Here is a 27032-nt window from a genome sequence, read left to right on the forward strand (position 1 = left end):
AATAGTATTCCTGACATGGAGATCTTGTAGATTTTTTGAACAGTACTTTAAGAGAAGTGTTGAAAATTCCAGGGCTAGTGCTTTAGGACTCAACTAAACAGCAATAAACCTGATATTGGAAACTTTCACAAATGGCAAAGAAATTGTCTTAATAAGGTCTTTTTCATGTTTAATTTCTTCCATTGTATTTGAAATCATAAATAATACAGTGTGTCTGTGGTTTACCTGTTTCATGAGGGGTGCCATGTCAGAACAGATAAGATCATAAATGTTGTGATGACTTGCTGCCCATTATGTGGTACAAATTTATAGGTAAGGAAAGCAACCTCTTTTTTAGTGAGGGCTGTAGCAGCGAGTCACCTTAGTCTTGACACATGAAAACCATTTAGTCAAGCTAAAGAATGTGATATGTTTCATATTAATGAAATTAAAAGCTTTCTTATTTGATTATTATTTTGTTACCATTAGTTCCAGGTGCAACTGGACTCCCTGGGTGATAGGCATTCCACAAATTGTATTAACAGATAATCTATATTCTAAAAAAATTGCTGAATATGAAATATTGCTAAGGACAATCTTATTTTGCACATGGAGGGGCTTTTGATCAGTGGGAAGAAAGAGGCACTTCCAGGGGAGGATCCTGAAAATTGGTGTAGAAAAGCTGGTCTCTTCCTATTGCTTCTGTATGGGACACTTAGATTTTCTGTCTCTCAGGCACTACAGTTAGGGTGACTGTAGTTAGGGTGAGAAATCATTGTCTTTTGTGTCTTGTTAAATAAATTGGAGATTCAAACTTTTCTCATTGCTTCTGAGTGATCTGGGTCACATGCTACTGTTTTCTCTGTAATAATATTTCTGATGTGATTCAGAAAATAAATATGTAATCCACTTCTGCTATTTGCCTAACAACTTAAAAATTGCTTTCTTGACTGCTTATGCTAATAATATATTATTATGACTAATTTACCTGAAAACTGGATAAATCCAGACCCAAATAAATAAATGTGATTAAGGATTTTGTATATATTTGTGAATATCCATGTTTCACCATTCATGGAGCAACTTATGATAACTACATATGAACTAACAATGCTATTATAGGTTCCAAACCTTCTTCTTATATCAAAATAACAATTCATCCATTTTATATTGGTGCATCAGACTACTGTTACTAAATATGTTATTCTGTGAACTCCTCTCAGTCACAGACTGGTATTTCCATGGATAAATCTGACGAGGGCCATAATTCTCATCCAAGAAGCAGGAAAATTAGCAAATGAGAATAGTCCTAAAAGGTGACATGCTTTGGCTAAACTTATTTGACCGCAGAAGGGGTACAAAAAAAGTACATAAAAGTGTACTTTTCATAATACCTTAGAATTAAACACAGATAACAAATACATTTCATTCTTCTTTCACTCAGAGCTTTTTTCTTTTTTTCCAATCTAAATTAACTGCCATTTTTAAAAGACTTATTTTTATCAATATAAGTAAAAGGCAGATTAGGTCCTTTAAATGCATTCCTTGCTTTTTTCCCTCTACTACAAGCATAGAAGAAAATGTGTATTGTTGTGAGTTGCTACTGATTTTATCTCTATGTTGAAGAGTCCTTTCTGTAGCAATTTGGCATTCTTTCTCTACATTGTATTTAAATTGCCACATGCACTTGTTAAATAGTTCTAGTTTGTTTGGGGTTTGTTGTTCTTTTCTTTCTATGGTGATTGATTGCCATCTGGGGGCTAACATGAGCCCACCATGCTAATTTCACTTATTCTACTTATTAACTGCTATTGTCTCCAGGGTCAGAGACAAATGTATGAATCCACTTTATCTCTCAGCTTACAGAACATCTCATGGAGTGAGCCTTGTATTATGAAATGGCTACATTAGCGCCTAATTACTCAGCTATACCCTGTGTTGAATGCTGGTGCACCTTGAGAAACAGCATGTAAAACCACATTTGTTTAAGTCCTCAGATGGTTAACATTGTGCATAACCTCCTCACAAATTCCAGCCTCAGCTGCAGCACATCCATTAGTCTGGAAGAATGAAGATTCCCAAGTGGCCCTGGTGCCTTTCCCAATTCCCTCGCGACCCACCAATCCTCTCAGTGCTTTCCCTGCATGTAGGGAGTGTTCAGAGCTAATCAGGTCAATGATCATCTCACGGCTCGGGGGACATGACAGGAGCCTATCACAGCAGTTGCGCGATCTGCCAGACCTGAGCACGCTTGCTGAGAATCTCATGTTAAGAAACATTGCTTTGGTGCCTCTTCTCTCACTCCCTAGGATCCTCTGAGGATTTCAGCTTATCTTTCTCTCTCTCTCCTTTAGACTGTGAGGAGTTCAACATCAACGGGGAAAAAAAAAGGCAGAGCAGTATGCAGCTATCCAGAGGATGTTGATTGCAACTTAGATTATCCCCAAATCGCTGTTGATTTGACTGATGCTCCAGCTTTATCAGAGAAAAGATTTCAATTAAGGTAAGTGCTGCTTTATCTGGCTGACTGCATCATGCCGAATTTCTGCATTGAAAGTTCAAACTGAGTGAAGTGAGAGCCTGCACTGCAGCACGGCAGCAGGAGAGGGCTGGGGGCAGAGAGGCAGGTGTCCCAGCCTGGAATCTTCTCTGGAGGGATTCAGGTTTTAAGCAGCTTCTTATGAATGGCTGCAGTTATTTCCGATTCGGTGGTTCTCTGAAGCTTGAACAAAAAAAATAATCTCAGAAACGTGCAGGGGTGTCAGAAGGGAGGAGGAAAGGCAAGCGCACTTTCCCCTTTTGTGCTTAGTATGTTTATTTGAGGAAGCACAGCAGCTGAAAAGCAAAAGTACATCACAGTGAAACTTCATTCTGAATAAGGAGTGACATTCTTTCACAAGCAGGAACTTGTAGATGTAAGACTTCAAAGTCCTAAGGTTTAAAGGAAACAGAAAGGGATTTTTGAAATGTGAGTTAAGAATATGCATGCAGCTTTCCAGGTTACCATCAGACGGAGGGCTGTGACTGGCGTGTGTAATGTTATTCTCAGCGGCTGGTGGGGTTTGGAGAGTTGCTTTCGCAGCATTAGCAGCTCTGTGGGGGAAAAGGGTGAGTGGGGTGCTGGTTCAATACAACTGGCAAGAAAATTAGATTCATAGATGCTGGAGGGGGAAGTAGCATTTGAAGGGGGAGAGGATGCATTTTGTATGGGGTGATAGAAAATGTGACATAGCAAAAGAAGTAGACTGATGTGTGAGGATTTATATTGGGAAAGAAAAGAGAGAGAGTAGACGAGGTAGGCTGAATTGAAAGATTAAATGATTAATAAGGAAAAGTCAGAGGTGCTTACGCAGCCTGGAGTTAGTTAATGACCTACTGTACAGATGGCGTATCCATCCTAAAATTCCTAAAGTGAACCAAATTTGATAGTCTCAGTCAAGACCACACTTAATAACTATGCTCTCTGGGGACGTAATTAAGGAACAAGTAAACAGCTCAAACTTTCTAATGCTGTAAGGGAGCAAATTAAGATCTGTTGTATTAAACATGTCCCTGTTCTCTTTATTACCCACAAAAATTAATACATTGTGTTTACAAATCTGCCATAACGGGGAGAAAAGATCAATGGAAAGTTAAGTGATTTCAAATCTTGCTGTCTTAAACAGATGTGTAACTCTTAGGCAGTTTATAAAAATGTGAAGTAGTTGCACTGTTGTTTTCAGTCAGTACTGTTTAAGTATCTTTATCATTGGTTATCATTCAGTGTTGGTAATACAATTCATAGTAGTATATGTTGCATTAAAAGCTCAGCACCTCAATATGAAGATGCATATTTTTATTCAAAAATACCTTCCAAGCCCCCATCCCACTCCACTCCTCCCCGAAATAGCAATTCAGGGAAACGTTGGTTACCTACGGGTTTGTTACTTATTCCATTAGCTTTTTCAGTCAGAAATACTAAATTTTCCTTCTTGCAAAAACATAAGCATATGGGAAAATGACCTGGGGTTTTGGGGGAATGTACTAATGTTTTAAATGTCTATCAGTATATTCTCATTCTTGAAAAATATTTCTGAAAGGAATGGTTTCTTATAGTAGTGACTCAACATGCCCACTGTTCTCTTGGAAGGGAAGTTGGCTATGGAAGTAGTTACAGGCAATGATCCTCATTTTGGTGTACTGTATGGATGACTTGTTTTTTCATGTTACATTTATATGACATTTACTAGGGTTTTTGCTTTTTCCATCCAGAGATGCAAGCCTTGACCACAGTAGACATGTTTAAATGCACAAATCAGCTTCCATAATACATGCCTTCACTTTTTATCCTTCATGAATAATCAATGATTTCTCAGGGTAATTAGTATTCATTAATATACATCCAAGTATTCATTAAAAAATCGAAACACAATAACTTAATGTGCTGCATAGAAAAATGTCTAGTGTAAACGATTCTTATGCAGTTGCAGACATCCAGGTTACTTTCAGATACCAGGAACTTCTGTTTCATTCTCACAAAGAATAACTACAAACATTGTTAGTCATGATGGCTTTGTTTCCCTTTTGTTTCACAAAGCTGACGCTTTAAGTAAAAAATAAATGAATCAGACTTTCATAACAGCCTGTGGGTTTCTAAACAAGTCTAACAAATGCACTTACATATCTATTATTTTACAAGATCAGATGTTCTATCTGATTCTAAGTGAAGAGCACTTACTTTCCAGTATGCTAGCCTCAGAGAGTTTATGGGATCACAGTTTACCAAACATGGGGAAATACAGGTTTTCCTCATGTTTTGGTAAAAGTAGACAATAATACTATAATTATTTCTGATCTTTTACAGTGTTGGGTTTTGGGTTTCTTCTTATGGAGTAACGGTCCAAAAGTGATCTCAGCAACATGGGAAATATCATTCATCGTTAAACAAATTATTTGGGGAATCTGACCCACTGAAACTTTTCAGACTTATTAAACATAGGTTATTCGGGAAGGCAGTGGGAGACATGTCAGTATAACCCAGTTTCCTCTCTTGGACTTTTTTTTTTCTTTTTTTTTTGTAACCTAAGGTCGTATCAAATAGTACTAAATATATGGCTGTATGAGAGTTCAGGTATTTCAGATATTTCAAGTTCTTTGAACGAGGCCGGTGTAGCTTGAGGCAAAAAAAAAAATTAACATCTGCTTACTACTGATGCTAATGCTTTAATGTTTCAGGAGCTTTTAAAGGAAATTTATTAAATTGACATTTGCAAAGGGGTAAAGCAAAGGGCGCTCTCTGAAAGCTAGCATAAAACCAACTATAGCAAGGAACAGTACTGCTAAAACAGTGATAATGATATGTGAAAAAGACAACAACCGTTAATGACTACCTTTACTAACACAAATAACATACGGTAAAAAGGTACATCATTTCAAGAGGATAGGGTGAGAGTAAGATAGAGTAAGCATCAGGGGTTAATGAGTTTCCCCAGTTTCCTTTTTCAGAGATATATGGAAATTCATTTTACCAAAAGGGAGGCTTTTCAAGCCCTGTGTTATTAACATGACTTGGACAGCTAACATCCTTGCTTTCCTAGCAAGACCATTGTGTCCCACCAAACTCTTGTTATCCCTCCTCCTATTTTCAATCTGTTTTCTGGACACTTATTCTTGTGCCTCTGGTTAACACCTTCCTCATCATACAGCTTCTTTTTCTTTCCAATGGTTTGTGTTTCTTATTGTTACTGTTCGTCTCAGCAATCTTCCTCTTCCTTTCTCTCCTTTTCTTTACCATTATTTAATGCTTCACATCCCTCCCTTCCTTTGATGCTGCAAGGACATCACATTTCTCACTTTGTTTACCTATATAAATTTTTCTTTTTAATTGAAAAAGAAAACTCTTCTGAAAACACTACAGTACTCCCATGAATGGAATATTTGTGCTCCAACAATCTACCATCTCTTTATCCACTTTTTCTGTATTTTTAATTGGTTTTGATTATACACTCTTTGTCTCAGGGGCTGTATCTCAGTGTACAGAAAGTAGCTCGGACAGTAAAAGCCAGTTCTGTTCCTACTTTTCAAGTCTTATGTGTGTGTCTACACTGCAGAAATCACATGCCCTTAACTGATTCATGGAAACAAAGCTCAGCAAGGTTTAACTTGAATACCTCAGGATGCCATTGTTCTTGCTAAAGCACAATATTAAAGAATTAATTTCAAGCCTTATCTTCCTTTGTATTAATAGAAACTATCACTAAGGTCCACTTGTTTTGCAGAGATGTAAATCACTGAAGGCATTTGGTTTGGCATGTGTCATTGGACGAATATTTCTTGAGGTGGTAATTTTGTAACAAAGATTTGAAGCTGCAGAGTTTTGAGAGGAAAAAAACTTTAGTCTAGTTTTTTGTTGAACCTACAAGCCTGGTAGTTTGAGGTGGAAAAATAAAAAAAATCTTTACTGTATATAAGTTCTATATTAAAGTAAAATACAAACCTACATCACCATATTTGTTACTGGACTTGGTATTTAGCAGAAGTTCAACGCATATGTTTTATAATGCTGATATTGCAATGGATCATTTAAAGAGGCTTCTTTTTCTCCCAGCCAGATGGGAGCTAAGATATTGCGTCACGAGACTTGGTCAGATTACTTTATGAGCAGCTGTTGTTCAGTTTCTGACAAATGTATCACTTCAGTTTTGAGGGGAAAGAGGGTCTTCCTGTAAAGATCAGTCTTGCTGATGTACACCAGACAGTTCTGGGGCTGCAGGGACATCTTTCTGCTGCAGATGTCTCAGCTGTCAATATTATTTAGGGCAATAACTGCACTGGTTGACATATGTATAATGTAAGCTACGTTTACTGTCCTGTTTCCAAGCAGAGTATGATTTGGGGTCTTTGGGTGCTGAAGTATGTGTCTGTGCTGTTGTGCTGAATGGCCCAGACCTGTAAATCACAGCTAAGACTGGAAACCTTTATGGAGACATTCATAAGAAATGTATAGGTCTGAGATTTAAAGTAAGTGCTGTCACCCACTTAAGTTTAGAAGTTGTATATTTAGGTACCAACATCATGTTGTCCTTCAACTTCCAGAGTACAGTATATTCAGAACAGTCTCCAAAGCAGATGATAAATAGCCAAATGACTTGGATGGGTAGATCTTATTTCCAAATATAGATCAGATTTATTCTTTTCATGCATGCATTTACTCACTGACTGCATTAATACTATGTCCAGCACACCAAATGCACTTACAAATACAGTTGTGGCTGACTTGGTTAAAAAAAATCGGAAATTCTTTTTATTTATTTACTTATTTATTTATTTATCAGTGAACCTAAATAAGAATTCAGACCCATTCCTTTTCCAGAAAACAGATGAGGCTTTTGACCTTTCCTTATCTACAGTATACTCCGGCATCGATCCCAAAATCCTGCTTTTTTGACCTAGGTCATTTAGAATCTCTAGCATTACATAGGCTCTTGGCTGCTGTTCTCTGAAGGCTGCCAGCAAGTTCTAAATGTAATTGTAAATACAGATACATTTGCTAAACAGTTGTCTGTGGCCATTTATTCATTTCACAAAGATTGGGGGGGGGCTTGTACAGATCAACCACCATACACAAGGCTTTGTTTGAACTGGTTCTGAGTTGCTTTACCACTCCCTTATGTTCTTCAGTCCCCTTGGATCGTTTATGTATATATACAGTGCTTCTGTATATGGAGTTGACAGGGCAGTTTAAGCAACTCTCTTAAAAGACTATATGAAGATCACAAAGTACATGTATTCATGTATTAAGAATAACCTTAAATAAATGTTTTTAAATAGAACAGGTATACCAGATAGTACAATTTAATAGTTTTCTAAGAATATTTGTAGCTTGAAGAAAAGCAAAAAACTAGCATTTCTTGACTCGATTTCCATTGTCTTGAACAGTCTGAGCAGACTTTTACTTAGTACTTTAGGTTGAGATTTGATGATGAAGCCATTCTGTCATATTTCATTCACTCAAATTTGGTTGCAACAAGCTTAATGTACAAACTCTTCAAGTTCAAGTAGTATTTCAATCACTAAACTGAAGTATTAATAATACGACAAAATGAAAAGCCATTTAATTTCCATTTAGGAAAGTTGTATCTTTGCTTGTTAACTGTCTTTTCATTTCTCCCTGAAATATTAATAGTAATCTTGGTGCTTCTTTCCCATAATTTTAAATATTTAATTATATGTCTTGAAAATGGTAAATGGAATGTAAACTTGTTGCATTCCCCGTCACAAGAAACATAGTTTTTATTCTTTTTCAGGGTAAAAAATAATTAGTAATAATAAAGTAAAATGCTTTAAAGTAAATAGTAATAATAAAGTAATAATTTAGGGCATAAGTAAATATAACTAGTGTCGATCTAACTTCCCTACCTCTAAGCAGGTGTTACAGAAGTCCTGATTTACACTGGTAGAAGACAAAAAAGGAGCAGGAGGAAGCCCTGTGCTTTTCAACAAAGATCTTTTTCTGTTTCATGTGATGTGCATTTCTTTCAGGATAAGGCTCTATTTCATATTCTCATCTTTAAATAGCTGTGGGTTGTTCTTTGGTTAGTTGGTTGTGTTTTTTTAATCTGACCTCCTAGAGCTTGGGACTCAGGCTTTCTATAGAACAGATCTTTTGGTAATTTGGCCCTTCTGTCTCTGAACTGTTACTTGAAGGAGCACATATGTCAAATAAATAAAGAGGTAATTGTGATATTCCTGGCTTCTGTTTGAAAGAGTGCATGTCAGAATAAATACAGAGATTAAGAGGTGATACTGAGAAGCTAAGTGCTGATGAGGAAAACACACAAGTTGCTAATTAAAATGCTTTTTTGAAATGTATTATTTCTCTCTGATGGTTTTGTGATTCACTGTAAAGATTTCTATCCCAAATTTTTGGTCCTCACTGCATATAACTCGACTGAATTTTTTAGGCACCATCACTTTCTTCTGCATTTGTCCTCATGTCTCCTCATGTCATTCCCACCCCTTCCCTCTTTTATTATTAATTGGAGTGGAAATGGCCTTTGTCTGGTGCACAGAATATGTAAGCAACTAAATTCAGGTCTATCAATGGGCTTCTATCCCACTCTGAATTACCCATCAGATGTAGCACATAGCAATTACCTGCCATTCTTTTTTACCCTGAGAGCCAAAATATATCTGTCAAGGACGTATTTGAGTTCCAGCAACCAAAACTGTGAGTAATACTAGGTTGTGAATAGAGGACATCCTTTATATTGCAGAATAGAGAAGAGCCATTGGGTGGACTTTTTTAATACATAAAGTAAAAAGCAAACAAACAAAAATAACCAAAATAACCTAAACCCACAAGAGATATTAGAAACTTCTGTTTTCCTCTTGTAGTAGTATTTTTGTCTAAGCTTTCTGTTTAAACTGGGTGGGTTGGTTTGTTTATTTGGTCAGATTTTTTATTTTTTTTTTCACTGCCTGGAACTCCTTGGAGCATTATCTTCCAACATATAATGGGCATTTTTTACAGATATTTTCTAAAGATCAGTCTTTTTTAATCAGCTCACTTTTTTTTTTTTTTTGTAAGAACTGTATAACTTTTCCCCTCCACCCCCCATTTGCAGTCGATGAGCAGAAATATTTCAAATAGAAAACTCACACTATCTTTCTAAATATTTCTGTTAAAGTTCTATGGAGGAGTTGAAAGGCTGAACATCCAGAATTGCCGTTCTTTTCTCATTGCCTGGTGGCTATACAGCTCTTTCTGTGATACATGCCTGGGATGCTAGTTCAGGTAAAAATGGCAAGATGCTATATTTTCATTTTATCTTTAGTGGAACTTCTAAATATATGCACATCTTCTGTTTAGTCTCGGTAAGAATTGAGTTCATGTTGTTCATATACGTAGTGACAGATGATGATTAGATGATGATTTTAACTAAAAGCTGAGATTTAATAAATCTAGCTTGATATCATTTTTCTCTTTTTATAAAGGACAGGTGGAGCTGATTACCATGCAGCCTACCTGAGTTGTTTCTATCAGTGCAAGCTGTACTAGGCAAACCACAAATTGATCTACCCAAAAACGTTTGAATGTAATATTTAGGTGCTTTGTGCATTTCTCTTCTAACAGCTGTTCTTTAGGCTTTCTTTAGACAAATATCATGGTAGAGAAATACTTCATTATAATTTCAAAGCATACTTTAGCATATATCTTTTGACTTTATGCCTCTGATTTTGTGTTTGTATGTCTTGTGCAAAATGATTAATTAAGGAAACAGAACTAGAGGTCTTGTCCTATCTAAAAATATAAAACATACAAATGCACGAGGATATATCTGTTGGTGTTGCATGGTTTTCCTGCCCTTCTTGTTTTCAGATTTAAATTTTGAAGAATAATGGTCTGATGCTACTTATGTCTGTAGTTAAACAAGCCATTTTAGGAATAGTTCTTCTAAATTTTCTGATAGGATAATTTCCCCCTCCCCAGTAAAAGTAAGCAATAGTAGCTGTATTGCAAAATGTCTCCTTCCTACCTCTTTAGCAGTAATGTCCCCAGATAAGGACTGTGTTTCTTGCAAAGAAAAAAACTTGGGTCAGAATGGTCTAGGTTTCATAGGGATATAGAGATATATTTTCTTAAGTGCCATTCATAAGGCAGAAATGAGATGTTTTAAATAGCTTGTCAGGAAAAAATAAGTGATTTTTTATGCAGATCTGCCAAATATAATGTTGTTTAGTAGCATCAATACCCCTGAAGACAAACATTTGAAAAGGCAGAGAGCGCCATAACACCGAGATGAATGCCATGAGGAGGATATAATGCAAAACATAATACAAGAGAATAGAGGTATCTTCTGTCAAAAAGAAAATATTAGTAATCAAAATTATTGTTCTAGCTTTCAGTTTTTTTTTCAAATATCTAATGAGGCACTGGGCTTTTCCTAAATTAAGTTGGTTGTTTTTTGGTGGTTTTTTTTTCCCTATAATTACTTTTAAAACATTGTTAAATCTTTATTTTAATTCTGAAAATAATTAGGAATACAAATATAAGTATTAATACTTATTTTCTTTACAATGCAAAAAGGTAAAGCTCAGATACTGAAGCAAAACACAGCCACAAGAAAGGAAACTAATTCTAAGTAATCATCTGAAGTATGACTTTCTCTCTCTCTATATATATGTATGTGAGAATATAATCATAGAATCAACTAAGTTGGAAAAGACCTTTAAGGTCATCAAATCCAACCTTTATCCCAGGACTGACAAGTCCACCACTAATTACATGTCTGCTGTAATTTGATATTCTAATATTGTAAATATTCTGCAGCTCTCTGTGGAACTCAATGTGATTTGGTAATCATTGACAAGATATTTATAACCAGATAATCTTATTCATCTGTCTATCAGACAATACATTATGCTTTATGGAAGGTATTGTGAAAGCAGCCCTACTCCAGTAAAGCTATAACGTATCTTTAATTTCATTAAAATGGATTTCGTGTTTACTCACCACACAATGAAAAGAAGTTGTGGAGTCTGTGCAGTATATTGCCTTACAGTTAAAAACCTACAGAAGCAACAAACATAATCTGTTTTACAGAAAAGGTGAAAAAATACTTCATATCAGTCAAACCTGAATGAAGAATCAATTTAGCCTTCTCTGACTTGAGGAGGAGCTGGACCAGGGTATGGCTGTGAGATACACTGGATATGATTGATAGAATTAGAAAATTTAACTGATCAGGTAGGTTTGGTAAGCACTCATGGCAGCTTTGAAGTTTCACAGGCTGTCTAACAAAGCTGAAGTCTCAGAGCTATTACACATTAATTTCTACTGTACTGTTGTGTCTGGGGTTGAAGTGTCATTCAGTGGCCAGGATGTTAAGTAATGTACAAGTTCCTTCTCTGAGTGGTCATTATGCCAAAGAAGTGATGCTGGACAATACAGGAGTTCTGAGCATTTGAAACTAGATGGGGATGTGATTACTTTTGTCATACCATAAGCAGTCATTGAGCTTTTTCTCTCAAACAAATTGAGTTTTAACAGTACTGAAATTATTTTATTCTCTGCTGATATTTCTTTACCAATTAACATTTAACTTTGTCTCCGTTTACCCCCATGTTGCCCACAAAGAGGTTTGTCTTCCCAATGTTTGGAAAGTGCTCCATCTGCCCAACACAAAGGTCAAGGGATGTTTTCCTTCTTTTATTTTTCTTTTTTCAACACTTGGCAAACCAAGGGTATACCTGCTTTCTGGGAGTTGTTTCCCTCCACAGCATTTTAGCATCATGTTCTCTTTTCTGAGCTTAAGGAAATACTGAGTCACTGTCTGGACAACACCTAACTCAAACTTTTTCAGGGGATTGGGTTGTGAATGCAAATTGCCTTAATGTCAGATATTAACCCTGGGGCTTATAATAACCATAAGCAGAAGCATTTGTTTTTTGGATTAAGGAAGAGCAATTGAGGCTATATTTCTTCTTGAATATGGAATCAGTATATTTATTTTCACTAACAATGGTAGCTGGTAATTACAGCCTTTTCTCATTCTCCTGCCTCGGGGGAACTGAACTGCTGCTGTCTCCAGGGAGCCTGAGCTGCTACTGGCTGCTGCCATTTAACATGTATTATTCTCCTTTGAACCTGTTTGTGAACCAGTTCTCCTTCCCTGTTTCTGTTTCTTTGCTTTGCTTGATAAATATGTTGTGGAAAAGCCTTTAAAGAAGTTTAAATATCTGTGCACATATATAATGATTTAAACACCTGGAGGAGACTAGGATACATAAATTGAAGAGAGCGTATCTGTAAGAAATTACAATTTCCCCCTCCTCCCCATAGTTTGATGCAGTTTATTGCAAAAGCATATAACAAGTATTTGATTTTTTTCCTTCTTTTTTCTTTTTAACACACAATTAGGACTACTAGCTTTTAAAGTATCACATGAAACAACATTCTTACCTTAAAGAGTGATCTCTTTAACTCAAAAATACAAAGGCTTCCTGCACTGTGCCAAGAACTGTGCAGATTGTCCAGAATGCCGTAGAAAAAGGTTTAGCTTTTACTTTTTATCAAGAGAATATCCATTTCTTAAATTATGTTTTTTACTAATATTCCTGTACACTTGTAATGTTTCTTCTCTATTGTTCTCAGTCTTTCTAATGCCAAAAAATGAAAAATTAACTAGTGGTGATTTTTACTGGCAGGTAACAGAGTTCATTTTTTGTGTATGTGTTAGCAAACACATCTGAGAAAAAAAGTGGCATTTATGTCAGCATACACATAGATGGAAACCTTAATATTTCGTATTCCTGTCAGATAAGTCTTGAACATTTCTTAAATTAGTTTAGTACCCAAAGCATGAGTCCTTACGTACTTTGGATGATGAAAACATAAACCCCTCATGCTTTGAATTATTTCCTAATCATATTAAATTTTAATTGTTTAATTGTTTAATTGTTTTATTTCCTAAGATTTCTTCTCTTAATTATGTCCTCTATAAAAACAGACTATCTGCTGTTCTTTGCAAGTACTACAGTTGTCACTTCCTTGGACAGACTTCCCACTTAAGAGACTCTTCCTTTCCCCTCAGCTAGATATATTCCTTTGCTTAATAGTTACACCCCAGGACCCATCATTTTAAAACAGACATCAAATCAAAGGAATATAATGGGATGTGCCAGATCAGCTCATCTTAAAGATATTTTATATTACATTGGATCCACATATATTCATATACTTTTTTTTTTTTTTTTTCATTCTTCTGTATGGTTTGTCTTCCTGTGTGGTTGTTTTAAAGGGATACACATAATGGGCAAATGGAATGAAAGGAAATATCAGTCCAATCATATATTGTAAGTCTAAAATTAGAGTGCAACCGGTCCATTAAGACATCATTAATATTATTTGCAAAAATTTGGTTTTATTCCCCTTTCTGATGCATTTGCAGGACCCAAAGAAATAAGAGTTATGTAAGATAGGCCAAAAGAGAATACTAGAATTAATTGTGAAAGTAATCATGTTAGTTTTCTAATTATTCAAATTCTAATTACAACTGTGTTGGTCCAATTAGTTCAAAACACAAGGCTAATGTTAGGGTTGGGTGGATACTCAGCATCTGTGCATAAGAGGCATCTGTTGCCAAATGGTGGAGTGATGGAAAGTGTCAACCCACCAGCTGTGAAGTCAACAAAGCTCTTAAAAAACAAATTTGAGCCAACACAATGATTTAGCACACTTAGGGGAGTATAAAGCGTATTGCATATGTATACTTTAGTTGGCTGTTGTCACCTAGTGGGACTGAAATATACAGCAACTATGCACATTTAAGTCTTTGCCTGCTTTTTTAACAATGCCCTGCCTCACAGGGATCTGCAGTGGGGAATCTGGCAGTAACATTTCTGCCCATAAATGCTGCAGAGGGTTGGTTTTGTTTCTTTTTTTTGTTGTTGTTCTTTTTTCTTGAGCAAACTAGAGAACAAAATACTACTAAACTGTTCAGTATATGCAGTGTCCTAAGGTGGTTACAGCATGTTTTGAATATTACATACAGATAAAAGGGCAGAAAATCACGAAGTAGTAAGAGGAATTTCTTATATTGACTTTTCCTTCCTTACACCAGTTTACCCATTCTCTACAGTTCTGTAGAAAGAGATGGCAGTTGCACCTTGTCCACTATTTGTTCCTGTCAATTCCAAAAAGTCAGGATTTTTATGATTGACTGTTGATACTCATCTTAGTAATTTTTACTATCACCTGCAAACATTGAGGATATTAATAGTGTTGCTAACTTTGCAATCATGTGTTTAATATTTATGCATTATTAACATTTAATGGTAATGTGTAAACTTTACCAAAAGATAATCAATTGGCAGCTAGAACAAAAGACAAAGGTGAACATTAAAACCTAAGACCAAATTATATTGAACACTAATGCATTCCCTTTTGACCTAGTTCTGAATTTTATGGATCTTCTGTCAGTGACTTCATTTTCATTACTTTCAAGTTTTTATTTATTCACATTTCACAAAGTACAGATGGAGGAGTGTTTATATTCAGTGTAGTCAGATAATGTTAATTTACATGAAATGCATAGTTTGGTGCTGTACTGTAGTATAATAGAAAATTAACTCAACTTTCAACATTGACTTCACAAAAACTTTCAATTATATTAAAATAAAATTAAACAGAGTTACAGGGCATGTAAAACCTTCTGGATCCAGGTTTCCTTATTTGTAAATTGCAAAAAGAGAATGCCTTTGATTTCCTTGCTGTTTGAGCAAATAACCCCTTTTAGGTGTGGTTTGCACTTTAATACAGAGCCTTTTGTTTAAAAAAAGGAGAAGTCTATGCTTCTATGCCTTTATGGCAATACTTGATCAATCCTATTAAAGCAACACCCTGACTGGACAGAAGAAGCTAAGCAACTCACCTCTACAAAAAAAAAAAAAACACAACTATAAACAAACACAACCAGTTCTGAACAGGTGCAATGAATTGCAAACTTTAATGGTTGTAAACCAAGGACTTTAGTGACTTGGAAAGCACCTTTTTTATAGTCACAGTTTTTCAGGTGTTTCAACATACGTGCATTTCATAGTCACAAGGCAAATTCAGCATTTCTCCACATTATATTTGTGTATAAATATGTGTGCAGTGATGTAATGATTCACACACTAGTAGTACATTAGGTTTAGCTAAGATTAGCTGACCAATTTTATTAATGATTGTAAGGCTTCAACAAAAGCTCGTGGAAGATCTAAAGCTGCTACCTCCACCACTGAGTCACCAGTGTCACACGTCTGACTATAGTATTTCTGTAAATAGGGAAAAGAAGGAGCATAGTGAGACACACAGCAATTACTTACCTGTGCTTTAGTGGTTTGGATTTCAGCTTCCTGTTGTAGTTGTGGCTGTATTTCACCCTCAAAATGTTCTTTCCTTCAAAATCATACCAACAATGTGAATAGCACATGTATACTTTAACTAAACAACTTACTGATTCAAGTGGACTGCCTCAGCTGTAAGACATGAACTCAGAAGTGATAAAGCATGGCACTGCCTCAATAAAATGGAATAAGAAATCATTTTGACAGAGCTTAGATCTTGGTCTGGGCTGTTGAATGGGTTTGGTTGTGGGATTTATTATTTCCCCAACCCCTCTTTCCTTTCAAGGTCAATGTTCCATATTCTGTGTAGAATACATCTTACATGACAGTACAGGAAGAAAGAAATGCAAGCTAGCTGGGATAATCCTTTAGGATCAAAATAGACTCTCGAATGCAGAGAAACAGCACCTGGGAAATGGTGCTCACAGTCAACCCATAAAGGCAGAAAGTGACTGAACATCAGATGATCAGACTGCAAATAATTATTAGGGGCTTGTTATGAATGATTTTGAAAGTAAACATTTCAGTCTCTCATGAGTAAAGGAAATAATTTCCCTCTCATTCGTTTAACTGTCTAGAATGCATGGAAACAAAGGAGAGTGGAAATTGTTGCTGTGATGTTACAATAATGGTTATAAGTCATGTCTGAGAACTGAGTCTCATTTATTGGGTCTGCAAACACCTTTAAAATAACAGAAGTACTCATGCAATAGGCACTAGAAATAATACTTGGTTTTGTTCATTTCCCCTCCTATCCTTTGCTAATGCAGGAAATATGATAAAAGTGGGTAGCAATGATTTTTTTGAAGATGACTTGACATTTGCCTATGGTAAGAACAAATTTTTAAAATGTCTAATCCATAATCATGTAAATGATTGGCAATAGAGTGTCTGTAAAACTAGTTCATCTTTTGGAAGCTGTCTTGGGGCCTGAAAGAAGCAAACCTGTGTTCCTCTGATCACAAAGGGAAATAATGTTTCCTTTGCTGCTGTTTATCCTGTATACTAGAACAATGGTAGAGCCTCAGTCACACTTAAACCAGGTTAAAATAACTCTGTCTAACACACACTCCCCTGTAGAACATCCTGTACCATATACATAAATAATGCTAACACATTTGTGGGTAAAAACCATGCCAAATTAGAGCTTGTTTCAAAATCCAACACCAGATGTTCAATGTGTATCAACTATTTTACATTTCTCTTTTCAATAAAAGGCTGATGTTCACCTAAAATGAATGAGGTAAAGTAGACAGAGCGTTTAATCTGGTTACCTCAAGTAAGATAGTATTTCTTTAAATTGTTTGTTCCAAAACCAAAGGATTGCTCTCTCATCATTTCTCTCTGTTGTGTTCAGAAGTTATTTCTTTCAAGGCTTTCTCTATGAGGACTGCCTAGGTGATATTAGCAGTTGCAGTTTGAACTTGCACCTTGAAACTGCATGCAGCGTGTAAACTCTTCTCTCAAATAAATACACTATATCATATCTCAAACATACCAACTAAATCAAGTGACTTTGGTGAGATTATTTCAGAATGTTATTAATTTCCATAAGAACGGATACTGGCAGTATCTGTCTGATATAATTACATCGGCATTTTCTGCTGCTTCAAGTTGAATTGCTATTGTCATGTAAATGAAAGAAATTATAAAAGGTCATATGCCTAGGTGTCTAGACATGTTGTTTATATCTCATCACTGAAAGCTATTCGCAATGAGGTCAATGACACGTTTGCCAGAACAGTTCCTTAAATAGGGTTTATTAACTGTATTGACTTTAGAGCAACTATTCAATTTTACATAATACCGAAAAAAGAGACTATTGGACCTTGATCCAGTGAAACATGTCATATTGATTTAAGTGGTATTGGATCAAGAGCCGATACTCTGTTTTTTTCAAGAAGGAAAGAAAACAGAACCAAATATTAAAAACACAGGAAGAGCTGTCTTACAGTATAATTTGACAGTATGTCACTCAATAGTATGTTCATCAGTGTCACAATCACTCCTTTGAAGCAAAAGCCATCATAAGAAAACAGCTATGGATTCTTGAAACTGTGAAGGTATCAGGAGGCTGTGTGTGCTCTTTATTACAATTGTCTTGTTGTATTGCTCTGTAGTTGAATTTTTCCACTAATAATCTTGAGTCATCAGCACACTGATGCAGAAAGCAGTGTTAGAGACAGCATGAAGCTTTAAATGTAAAATATAATTTTACAGTGAAAACAAAACTATGTTAACCACAGCAATATGCTGCTGTGTTAATCAGAATAGACTTTTTAATGTCAATTAATTTCAACTTCTGCAAAATGTGATCACTAAGAAGGAACTGATTTTACAGTGTCCTCCACTGAAGTTTCAGTAGCCATATAATGCTTATGTGATGTGTATTAAAATATGGAAGGTGAACAGATAAGAGTAGAGGTCAGGTAGTGATTTACCCGGTAGGCTAGGATGAAGACAGTGCAAACCTGTCACCCTGTATGCCATACCATAATGAAGATTCTCTTTGGAGTTTTGCTTTGATAAATTTTTCTCCAGTCTCCTTCAGGACAGGAATAAGTCAAACCTGAGTTTACATCAGTTTAGTTTCACAAAGGAAGAAAATTGCAGTTCTTATTCTCTCTGAGACACATTACATTCCAGAAGACATGAGGAAACAGACACTATTCTTGCCCATACAAAAATCAAGGATAACAGTTGTTCTGAACATAATATGAAGGACACTTTTGGTTCTGTTTTATACTTCTGTGACATTCTATGCAAGACTCTCCCTCCTATCTGCACTACTGTATCTGCACCAACTTTAATAAATTAATTTGATTTCATTACCTGAAGCTGTTATTGCAAGCGACCTTTTTTACCTTCTTTCAGGAGTCTTATAAAAATAACAATACACAAATCTGTTTGTTGTACATTTCCTACAAACGTTCATTTTTTGTAACTTAAAGAAATAATTTACTTATGTTGCAGACCAAATGGTGGGTATAATGTTCATGCAGACCATAACTTTATCTGGTTTTAGTAGTACAAATCCTCATTATTCATTGTATTGGTTCAGTTTCTAGCTTAACTGAAGAGTTACTAAGAGTAACTTTAACTTCAGAATAAATTACATAGTATTCCTACTGCTAGTTCTAACTTGTTCATGCTCATAGGGTTTCTGTTTGATTTGTAGACTGAACATAAGAACTATACTACTAGCTGGATTTTCTTCTGTGTATTTAGGACTAATTCAAGTTCCAGTGATGCGAGTCAGTTTTCTTACTGACTTCTCTGTGAGGTGTATTGAGCCCTTAGGCAGTCCTTCTGACTCTGGTTCTGTAACTGCTGATGCAGCAGCTGGGAAGAACTAAAGCATATCTTAGTTATTAACCACTTGAACAACATATTTGCACTTTGCAACACTTTGTAACTGTCCTTGGTTCAGAAGTAGCAGTCATTTTTCTCCCTCTTAGTAGAAGAAAAGCAGTGAAGAACTGGTGCAGTGCCGTGGTTTTGACTTTCAGCCTGGGAACAGCGCTGATAATACTGATGTTTTTAGTTGTTGCTCAGTAATGTTTACTCTGACCAGGGACTTTGTGAGTCTCATCCTCTACCAGGGAGGAGGGGAAGCCAGGAGGAAGCAGAGACAGGACACCTGACCCAAACTAGCCAAAGAGGTATTCCATACCACAGCATATACACTGGGGGCAGTTACCGGAAGGGCTAGTTCACTGGTTGGGTCAGATTGGGTCTCAGTCAGTGGGTGGTGAGCAATTGTATTTGAATTGTTACTTCCCTTATCATTATTATTATTGGTGGTAGCATAGTGATTTGTGTTATACCTTAGTTACTGGACTGTTCTTATCTCAACCCATGGGAATTACATTCTTTCGATTCTCCTCCCCATCCCTCTGGGAGCTGAGGGAGAAAGGGAGGGTAGTGAGCAAGTAACTGCGTGATTCTGGGTTGCCGTCTGGGCTTAAGTCATGACAGCAACATAAGAGCTAATGTATTGTTGAAGAAGGAGATAGTAATTACAGCTCATGTTTCTCCCTTTAATAGCAAAAAAATAAACAAATTATGTATGAAGTTCCTCTCACTGAGTCCAAAGGTACTGTGTAAATAGATATAATTTGATGATACAGTTTGGGTGTGAAAACATATATCTTGAATACTACAATTCTAGCTTAGGAAGGTTGTTAGAATGCACAGATGTGCTGAATTGGATATGAAACACAGATAGGACTTGGGAAGAGAATAAAACATAGTAGAAATTACTTTGAGAGAGTGAGATTACTTAATTTGTGCATTTTTATTTGGGGATTTTGTTTTGGTCTCTTTTACAGGTACATTTTTATAAGTTCAAATTCTTGCCCTTAACCCACAGAAATATGTATTCAATTTTGGGAGGTTAGAGTATTTTCTGTGGGGAAAAAAAATCTAAATGTGTCTGTCTGTGCATTCTTTTTATTTGTGGAAACAGTCAATGTCTTCACAGTTATGCATCTCAAAAATTCTGATATCTATGAAGCAGGATTGATGAAATTGAGTTAGGAAAAAATTACCAGTAAAAATTGGAGCAGTGAAAAGATATCTGACAAGCTTTTGTTTTTAAGACTGAAACTCATTTTCAAATGGAGGTCAGAGTATCACAAGTTTTCACTGAGCAGCTCTTTGGTCTTACCTTGTTCAGTGTGTTTTGGCTTCCATCGTGTAATGCATTTAAATAATTTTTCTTCCTGCTTGTTTTGTTTGAATAAACTTGTTTATTGAGCTTAGTGTGAGGTTGCTGTGAGGTTAGGAATTAATTCAAATTTTGAAGCTTCACTAGGAAAATAAGTTTACTGACCTGTGTTTAATAAACAAGAGCTATGATTTATTACAACAGACCTCAGTGATGGCTGTAGCACCTCTTTTTTTTTTTTTTTTGATGATAGGGTTTCAATATGAAGTAATGCTTCTGGCATTCCCCAGTCACTCTCTGTCCTGGTTTGCTTTTGGGAGGTTACTCTATGTGACTATGGTTCCTCTTCTTCACACCAGGGAACAAGTAACCTGAGAATATATTCCTGACTAATATGTTGATGTTCTTCTGTTTCAAAATTCTTAGCCTACACAAGCGCTCGTGGGACGTAAAGTGAAAACCTCAAAAGTGTTGACTCCCCAACCACACAAGCATACTACAAAATTATTCATTAGTTCACACTGATTAAAATTGGTCTCATCTAAACAAATTAAGGGTCTGATCTCCCATCCATATGCATGGATAATTTTCATTAATGCTTATAGAGGGTATGTGCACGCATGGATGGGAGAACAGACCTCTGAGGCTGACTGTTCAGCTTTAGTTTGGTTTATTTTCTACAACAGCAACAAAACATTCAGTGTTAGAGTGTTTCAGTAATTTAGAGAAAGATCAAAGGGGAGAAAGATTGATAATACACCTTTTCTTGAGCCTTACTGTGGTAAATAGATAAAACAATATATCCTGTTTCTTGTAAGCTGGGAGGCAAATAGTATTTTTTACATGCTACTGGCTTTTTATAGTATCTGCTAATAAATTTAGATTTATATGCTTGTGTTTTCAGGCAGAAATAAGGAAAACACCAAAAGCAATAATATTGCAAAGTTTGGTCCTCCCAAAACAGCAAAAATCTGATTTACATTGAATCTCTTAATGCCATCTTCATAATTTTACAAAATATAAATACCATTTACTGTATCTGCTACATACAGCATACAAGCTGCAATGTCATCTAACGAACTCTTGTGTTTTAGTCATTTGATATTCAGCTAAGTGTTCTCAGAACACAGTCTGTCAAAACATTTTAAATATTTGCATGATACTGTAAAAATAGTGTTGTGCATAAGTTATCAGACAGTAGGAGCTTCATTAGCATTCTTAACAGCCTGAGTTACACTGGGAAAGGGAAGGATGTGCACAGTACAAGGACTGATTCCTCAAGGGAGTTTCTTCTCTGCGTACAAGGGTTTTAAAACAAGCAGCACTGAGAGAGACTGGTCTGGATTGTTCAAATTGTAAAAAATGCTAAGTAAGAGTTGATTGATTCTTGACTACTGAAACATGCCAATCACAGAATTTCATCAACGCTGGTACCTCGGTGGATACTCTAGGTGCAGTGGAAACCTTGGAAAGCTCATGATCTCTTCTGGGCTAGACATTCCTTAATTGGAGGCTCCAAAATTGGCCATGTGCATCTTTGTTCCTCTTTTAGGCCTCTAATGTGGAGGGCCTCTGAGTATGCTACTGGCCACCTGAGCCTAGCATCCTAGTGGAAAACTAAATCACAGGATAAGCCACAGGGACAGAACCACACTGCTTAGTGCCATATAACTTAAAACATATTTATCTCTATGCAGGGATGTTCTCTCTGAGGGGCTAATGGTTTTGCTGGTTATTGCTTTCTGATATAGTTGGTTGGCATAAGCCAGCAATGGCTTCATTGGTCACATCATCCAAGGCAATTTCTATTACTTTCTCAAGTAGCTAATGCCATCTGGATATTGTTACCTGGGTTGCTATCACGTTCTGGCTTCCGGCTTCCGGCTTCAAATGTATTACCTGGACACAAATTTGTTATAAGTTAATCTGTGTTTCTCTGTCTCTTTTCTGTGTATACCTAAACATTAGAGCAGGTCAGGTATATCTCAGACCTTTGGAGTAAGCGATCATATGGTAAGCCATAACGATCATCTGTGCTTGGTTTATTTTCATGGCACATACCACAGTCATGTAACAATTCAGGCTGGATGCTGGACAAATGCAGTCAGTTGGCAATTACCATACTTTGGAAACATACTCTGAACTTGGCGATGAGGGAACGAAGCCTTTCATATGTTTCATGATGAAAAAGATGTATGATGAAGTGATACTTCCTCAATCCCCTACTTCCTTTACCTTATCCTAGCCTGTAACTTGAAAAATATAATTCGTTATACAGCATTACTAGGGTCATCTAGACAATTTTTTAAAGATTTGTGGTCTTGGATTCTTCATTAAAGTTAAGGAAAGAGTTATTTTGTTTGTCTTGCATTAGTTTACAAAGGCACCAACTCTCACAAATTAACAAAAGTAATGTGTTTGAGTGGCAAGGGAGCCTTTGAGACAGTTCTGTTCAAGGTCACTGGAGGAGGTAGCTGTCAATCTTAATCACTTAATAAAATGAAGTTAACACCTTTGGGCAGTAAAAGGTGAATCATAAGGATTTGATACATAGTCAGTAATTGTTTTGATAGTGCATAAGCCAAAAATTAATAACTTGCTTTTCTATAGCAGTTTAGAATGTGTGATTCCAGAGGAAAGACAAAAAAAAAAAAGGAAACCTTGTATGAAATAGGTTTAAACCAGAAGATGACTAGGGCTTTTTGTTTGCCTGTTTTACATGTTAAAAGTAGAAGCAGAACAGGTGTGTGGCAAAAAAAAAAGGGTTTTGTTGTTTGGTTGTCTGTGTTTTTTTCAATAAGACCCATGTAGTAAAACATCAGAAAAGTTAAAATGAGAAAAGTTAAAAATGGCATCACATATATGCTAATGCATGTAATAATAAGTATTGTCATATGAATTCCTGAACAGAAATTGCTTTTTGTTTGGGTAATTTTAATTTAAATACACACATAACAGGAAATATTTTCCTGGCTATCTGAAATGATTAAAGATTATTTTAGACAGTTACTTCTAGTGGTGCATTGAAAGACAGTTCTTAATGTACCGACATAAGAAAAGTGAAGCTTCTTAAAAAGTTCAGTGCTTTAGAAGGTGTTCAATGCTTTTGAAAGTGCTCACATCATGGAATGTGAATACCATGGTGGGGAATTCGTCTTCAGTTAGAAAAAAGCATTGATTAAAATTGCAAGTTTTGTAATGTGTATTTCCTGCAAATGTGTCAGACCTTGTTGTGGCTTAGAGCATTGATCTTTGAAGCAATTGTAGTTTAACAAGATCTAGAATGACACAGAGAAAGAAGAGTGACAGAGTTTTGTTGTACAATTTTAGCCAGTCTCTGACTTTTGGGGCAGAGGAAGGAGGTTGCCAAAGTAATTGAGGCATACAAATTAGAAAGAAGATGAATTATTTGAAATGAACAAGAGATATGTGGCACTTTTATTTGCTTTGAGAATGAGATGTGTTCTGTGCTGCTGAACTCCCAGGCATGGGACACGACACTTTGTGCCCCAGTAACATAAGTTCTTTTTATTCTGCTGTGATGAAAAAAAAAAAAACCAACTAACAAAACCAAAACAAATAAAAAAACCACAACAACAAAAATTCAAACCAAAGCAAATCCCAAAACACTCTCCATATATTTAGAAAATAGCATTTTATTTTTCTTTTTGATTATATATTCTGCTTCTCATATTCTAATTCTTTCCTCAAACAATTGTCTGTATACTCTGACAACCTATCTCTTTCCAGGAATTTGTCAGGCAAAACCATGAACCTGGTGTAGATTCTAGAGAAATATGATCCCTGTCCAGCTACACATATAATTTATTAAATTACATCCCTCAATCTTATCTCTTAAAACAAATATGCATGCTTCATTAATTGATTAAAATAAATCAGTGGCAAAAATGTAGCTTTTGCAGTTTTCCTTTAATAGGAGAAAACAAGGTCACAAAAACAGAATGAGAAAGGTTCGTGTGGGAGATTGTAAATTGATTATTTTTTAAGATAGAACATGAGGGTTTCATTCACAAATGCTGGTTCATCTGTGAATTTGTGCTGGTACAAGAAGAACATGTTGCAAACAAGATGAGTTACAGAATGTTTTGTAGTCTGCTTATGCATCCATTGTAATGTGAGATGTCATCGAACAATATGAAAAATTCAAGAATACAGCATCTATGTTTGGTTGTGTTAAAATGAAGATGGATATTAGATCAATATGAAGCATTGTAACAGGCTTAGTAATTGGTTATAATTTTAAATAAGAGTAAGCATTTTTAAAGGCAGGAGTTTTGGATATATTTTTTCCATCCTGAAGCATATAGGATACACTGGTTTAGATTCAGTGGAAATTTTATCATTTCCTTATCTTACACTAATGCTTTAATTACCATTCTACAATCAGAATCATAATTCCCTTCTGCTCACGTAGAAGCAGATAAGCTTCAGTCTTCTTATAGGTAATGCTTTTACGAAATTAGATCATTTGGTTATAATAATTTTGAAGATTACTTTTTTTTCTTACACTGTAAGCCTGCTTTATCCTCTCAGTTATACTTAGTCAAAGCAAGTTTTTTCATAGATGTGGTTAAGGTTAGAGGTGTTCATTAGAAGCTGAATTTCATGCTGCTTCAATAGCGGCAATAGGATGAGCTTTTAAAATGGTAGGGTTACTTTTCATGCAGCATTGTGCCTTTAGCTCTTTATATATGTAAAAAAAAACCCCACAAAAATAGCATCAAGAAGGATAATTTGGCTTGTGATGGGCACACAGTCTAGGAGCCAATATATCTTTCTTTTCCTAAGTCTAAAAGGTACTTCATTGTGGGGATGTCATTTTTAATACCCAGTTCTTTTTAAGTGATATAATTTGGACTGCCTCCATTTAGGTACTTAGAATTTATAAATGAGGTACTTAATAATTTTATTCTTTGGTATGCCAGCAGAAAAAAGTGGACGAGACAATTTTTGTATACTGGAATGTTATATAAAGTTTGAAAGGAAATGTGAAGTCTTCAGACAAAGTTCAAAGCTATATTAGGATACAATGAACATGAATTTATGAAAGAGGTAATACAGAACCTTCACAATAATCTTATGGGTGATTTCTTAACTTGAAACTAGGTTTCTAATTGCCTCTGTCATTGGAACGGCTAAATTCTTGCACTGATTTCAGTTATTTAAGTGGGTTATCAGAAAAAATGGAGCAATTTATGACAGTGTCTGAAAACTCTACTTACATGGGAATTTTCTTAACTGTTTTTCATTGTTTCAGAGAGAGACAAAATAAGAAAAATGTTTTTATTTCTTATCAATTATTCTGTTGTCTCCAGTCTTGCTGTTCCCTGGTCATCTGCTAATGACACCACGCAGGTCTGACTTGTCTCTAATGGGAACAAAACTAGGATAGGCTTGTGCTTTTGGAGCAGCACCCAGCTCCTCCAGTGCACCCTGCTGCGCCAGGTCTGAGTCTGGCTCAGATCAGTGGGACTGCTTGCATGCATGAAGTTAGGGCTGTGTCAGAAGCACTTTGCTGAATCAGAGGCTAAGCACACTGATTTATGTTTGTTCATCATATCTGCATTCTTCAAAGCATTCTCTGACACTTTTGGTTTATAAATTCATTACTGTAGTCCTGTACCAGCAATCTAAATATTCTTACACCTTTTATTTCAATGGTGGAAGCATGTGCCTGAAGCATGATGACATTCAGAGTGGCCAGTTTGTTGGGACATAGATGACAGATCAAAACTGAGCTCTCACTGTAAATCTAGGGGAAATTAAACTTTTGGTGACTTATGGCTCTGTTTTCAAGTCCAAATGCTCAATAAGGATTTCAAGCTAAAGTGTTTCAAGATTCATACAGCCAAATGGTTGCATAACACAAGAGCACAGATCTAATGCTTTGAAAAGGGTTTTGTTCTTGCTGGGTTTTTTTAATGTTTAAAATTCATTTTGATTTCTCTCTGTTAGACTGTTCCAATGTACACAATAAAATGAAACTTGAAAGTTAAAATATCAAAATATCAATTTAAAAATATTATGAAACATAAAATTCCAGAAGGAACTGAGATTTGTTTGACACAATGTACAAAAAAAAAAACAACCCTCAAACAAAAAATGCCAAACCAGCTGTAAATGAAAGAATCCCACAGCGTAGAGCAGGGGAAAAATAGAGTCAGAAAACTATCAAAATACTTTTGCACTTAACTTTTTCAGGTAGAGAATATTGAAGTATGTATGATTTGAAGGTGAATAGGCAGTCTCATGATTTTAAATCAACTTTTATTGATGCTAGGGTGATAAATCTGAAATTTTAATACTAATTTCAATATTACTCTCTTGGTTAGTGCTGGATAGATTGTTTTGTGGGTTGAGTCTTTTTCTGTCTGATAACAAAGTCTTTCTGTTTCTCAGAAGGTTCTTCTATGATATGCTGAAAATGAATGTTCCACCAGGGCAGCATTTCCATACAGAAGAAGAAATTATCAGCACTTCTCTTATCAATAAT

General features: G+C 35.7%; 1 protein-coding gene across 4 annotated transcripts in view; it reads left to right on the forward strand.

Annotated features, from left to right (window-relative positions):
• Nucleotides 1-27032, forward strand: part of LOC133208652 (cadherin-12) — a 519486-nt gene that overhangs the window by 314864 nt on the left and 177590 nt on the right. For all 4 annotated transcript variants that reach the window (XM_061346694.1, XM_061346691.1, XM_061346692.1 and 1 more), the window contains exon 2: nucleotides 2334-2482. The gene's annotated coding sequence lies outside the window, so the exon portion shown is untranslated. The remainder of the gene's footprint in view (nucleotides 1-2333; nucleotides 2483-27032) is intronic.

Source organism: Neopsephotus bourkii, unplaced genomic scaffold (genome assembly GCF_033783945.1).
Source record: "Neopsephotus bourkii isolate Nb327-2 ecotype Australia unplaced genomic scaffold, CSIRO-AGI_Nbou_v1 NB_272, whole genome shotgun sequence".
Taxonomy (NCBI): domain Eukaryota; kingdom Metazoa; phylum Chordata; class Aves; order Psittaciformes; family Psittacidae; genus Neopsephotus; species Neopsephotus bourkii.